The sequence below is a fragment of the Berghia stephanieae genome, unplaced genomic scaffold (genome assembly GCF_034508935.2).
Source record: "Berghia stephanieae isolate SIO BIC M18660-M18661 unplaced genomic scaffold, UCSD_Bste_1.3 scaffold2027, whole genome shotgun sequence".
NCBI lineage: Eukaryota > Metazoa > Mollusca > Gastropoda > Nudibranchia > Aeolidiidae > Berghia > Berghia stephanieae.
In genome coordinates, this window is record NW_027623099.1 from 4963 (window position 1) to 9146 (window position 4184).

General features: G+C 35.2%; 1 long non-coding RNA gene across 1 annotated transcript; it reads left to right on the forward strand.

The window, feature by feature from the left end:
- Positions 1 to 253: 253 nt before the first annotated feature.
- On the forward strand, positions 254 to 3968 carry LOC144961291 (uncharacterized). The gene is made up of 3 exons (XR_013643123.1): positions 254 to 358; positions 2357 to 2386; positions 3914 to 3968. It is a non-coding gene; the product is annotated as an uncharacterized LOC144961291 (long non-coding RNA).
- Positions 3969 to 4184: the final 216 nt, after the last annotated feature.

Below are 4184 nucleotides of genomic sequence, written 5' to 3' on the forward strand. Positions count from 1 at the left end.
AATTATTTTAAACATTAAGAGATTTTTAAAAAATTGTCTTACCCATATCAAAACGCTTGGTGTATTCCATTACAGGAAAAAGAGAGAGAAAAGAGTGAAAATGCCAAAAATAAGCACAATGTGATGAGTGGGGTAGCGGCCAGTCCATCGCCGCCTCCAAAAAGGGCCCACGAGATCAAGGCAAGACATGCCACCGATAGTGCTGATGATGTAAGAGTGGTCAAGGATGCTAAGACTCGGGGTCATCCTCAACAATGCCGACTCTAATTCGGAGCTTCCTTCCATACCAAGGAATAGCACCATGGATAAGTCAAAAGCTCTCAGTTTTAAGAAGTCTGTGATGAACGCTGTTAGTCTCGTGAGTATTGTTTACTATGTTTTTAATCATTTTTGTTTTTCTATCTTATAATCATTTTTAAAGATTTTAAAATTTCCTTTATGGACCAGTCTCTGTGAAGCTATTTTAGAAACAACAGCGCATAGCGCAAATACAAAGCAAAGAACAATTAAATACCCTTTAACAGATATTCTTTAGAGCTAGTTGTTTGCCAGAAAATTATCTTTAATCAAATGAAGTTACAGAATGTTCCTCTAATGTATGATACTTGAAAAATGTCTGCCATGTTTAAATCAATGAAGTTATTGATTTTGCGATGCCTGCTAACAAACGTCATGAGCTAATAGTGAGACGAAACTGGTCTTTTAAGCCAAATAGTTTGGGTTTTTTTGGTTGCTTTATATAATTTCTTGTGTTATCTTAGTTTTACTTTTAAGTTTTAATCGTTTGTTGTTTGCCCTCTTTGCAGATTTAAAGAAATTCATCAGCTTTTCCTAAAATCTCGACCTTTTTTTCATTATAACCACTTCTACTACTGCATTTTCTACTACTACTACTGCATACTACTACTACTACTTTGCTGTTACTGCTGTTACTGCTGCTGCTGTTGCTGCTTCTGTTGTTGCTACTACTACTATTTACTACTACTACTACTACTACTACTACTATCTAACTACACTACTACTACTACTACTACTAATAGGACTACGATGACTACTACTACTACTACTACTACTACTACTACTACTACTACTACTACAAACTACCACGACTACTACTACATGCTGCTACTACTACTGCGACGACGACGACGACAACGAGGGCGACTACTACTACAACAACAACTACTACTACTATTACTACTACTACTACCACTACTACTACTACTACTACTGCTACGACTACTACTACTACTACCACTACTACTACTTCTACTACTACTACTACTACTACAAACTACTACTACTACTACTACTACTGCTACTACTTCTACTACTACTACTACTACTACTACTACTACTACTACTACTACTACTACTGCTACTATTACCACTACTATACGATTACTACTACAACAACAACAACTACTACTACAATTACTATTACCACTACTATTACGATTACTACAACAACAACAGCTACTACTACTACTACTACTACTACTACTACTACTACTACTACTTACTACTACTACTACTACTACTACTACTACTACTACTACTACCACAACATGAAAGTGTTTGATTTTAACGACAGAGAGATTGTTAAAAATGCAATGTTAGTTTAGTTGGATGTTATTTGATTCAGGCTGCTTCGTTGATTTGATTTATATGTGGCTTTCTGTTTTAGTTCTGAAATGAAACATGCTTAAAATTCACATGTACTGACGAGTAAAGAAAACTACGAACTCAATAATATACCTTAATCTTTTAAAAAGTCTTTAGAAGATTGAATCTTACAAAGGGACGGGGATGGGAATGAATTAGCATTTAGATTGAAATACGCGTCTCAGTTCTCTCACATGAGAAATAGTCCCTTGCTCGTTAAATACATACATGTTCAGAAAGCATACACAATTTGAAGATATGGAAGATACCCGTCGCTTGAATTATTTTTTGTGGACTATTTGAAGTTGTCACAGTATTTCATAAAGGTCTATGTTTTTATTTCGATAACCTTACATCGATTGTCGGTGAGTTTCATGTCAGAAAGTAAGACCGGCGACACTGAATTTTTTACATTGACTAAGCACTGCCTAGATTTATTTGGCCGGTCAAAACAATCACTATTTTGTGGTTTTACTCATAATAATAAATTAAAACACTGGCCCATTTTCTGACGAAGTCATTTCCGACTGGCATCTTCCATAAACATTGTTACCGATGTTTATTACATCGATAACTGAACTTTTTACTAACCTTTTTTATAATTTATTAAGTTGGATTCAGTTTGCATTTGTCAATGTTGTTCTTGTTCTATCTTTATTTGCATTTGTGCTTTTCCCGGGTGCATGCGCAGAAGAAAGAGACAGATGAGAAAGTAAAAAAGGTAATGGATGACAACAATATCATTTTAAAAAACAGTTTCCGATCTTATTTCAAAATAATTTACAGAACACTGTTTTATAAAGTTATATGCCCAGTGTTCTAATTTAGAACTTTGGTGAGAATGGTAATGCTAATACGGATAATAATATAAAATGCTATCATCATCATCATCTTCATCAACAAAATTTGTCATCATCAACATCATCAACAAAATCATCATTGTTATGATAAGCATTTTATAAATAATCATATTTATTCCGAAAAGTAAATTCTAATGTGATTTACTCTTTTCTATCCTCTCTCTCTCTCTCCCCTCTCTCTCTCTCTCTCTCTCTCTATCTATCTATCTATCTATCTATCTCTCTCTCTCTCTCTTCATCACTTCTTCTTCTTCTTGTTCTTCTTCTTCTTCTCTCTCTCTCTCTCTCTCTGTCTTTCTCTCTCTCTCCTTCTCTCTTTCCTTCTCTCTCTCCTTCTCTCCTTCTCTCTCTCTCCTTCCTCTCTCTCTCTTATTTTCTCTCTCTCTCTCTCTTCTCTCTCTCTTCTCTCTCTCTCTCTCTCTCTCTCTCTCTCGTAATTCTACCTTTTTAATTCTAGTTATGATACTGATTTAGTAGTCCAAAGGAATGTTTTGAATGGAACTGAGATCAATTTCAACGAATAAAGCTATTAATAAGAACCAAAGAAGATTCACCTGAGAGTTGAATGTTGTTTCTTATTTTACAACTCTGAAAAAGTGTATATGAAACACTGCCAAAAAAAAGTAAGAAAGAAAATACAAGAAAAAAAAACATACCAAAAAAATCAATCTTCCTCGACTGGGGATCGAACACCAGACCTCATTGTCATGTGAGATTTGATCTCCACCGAGGAAAACGTGTTTTTATTTTTGGGATGTTTTTTTCTTTTATGTTTCTTTCTTTCTTTTTCTGGTACTGCTTTATAAACACATTTTCAGAGCCAGCCGTTCTTCGTGATAAGTCATCGTGTTCAGTGAGGTAAAATTATCCATCAACTTATAAACCGTTTGGTCTTATTCATTTTTTTAACGTCATCCTCACATTGCCTTTCTAACCCCTGGGTCAGGGAATAGGCCACAAACAGTTTTCAAACCTTCTCTATCCTGAGCTAAACGTTTTAAAGTCTTTGGTCGCCCAAGCTAAAAAATAAAAAAGATTTGATTGTCTGTCTGTGTTTCTGTAACAATTTAAGCTTTACGAAAGGGTGTTAACCCTTTGACAACCCCCAACCTGGGGGACCAGTGACTCAAAAAGGGGGGGGGGGGGGGGGGGGGAGCCACACAGTCGCCTTTTTACGACCCGCGGCTTGGCGTTGGGCTATTCTTGCACCCTCTCAGTTGAGAGGGACCCCTAAAAGCAATACGATTCTCGTATGTTTTGTACTTATATATTATTTGTGCTCAAACAAAGGCTACCAGCCCATTTAAAACACCATTTTAAAAAGATAACGATAGGTTCAGAAATATTTTTGTTATCATTAATAATTTTCTCTCGTTGTGTCCCGACAGATCACAGATGGGACATATGAACCAATTTACATCGATGGCGTTTGTATCATCCCAGGTAAATGGAATTTTCGTTTGCTCAATTTTATAATTATGCAAAAAATAGATTGCAATATCCCCAAAACAAAGTTGATAAAATTCATATTATTTTACAAAGACTGTAGAATTCTCAAAATGTTATGACATATATTGTGTTTCAAGTCCATGCGACTAATCTATTATAATTTTACATTATGTGTGTTGTATTTTGATTTTTGTGGCATTCTTTTCTTTT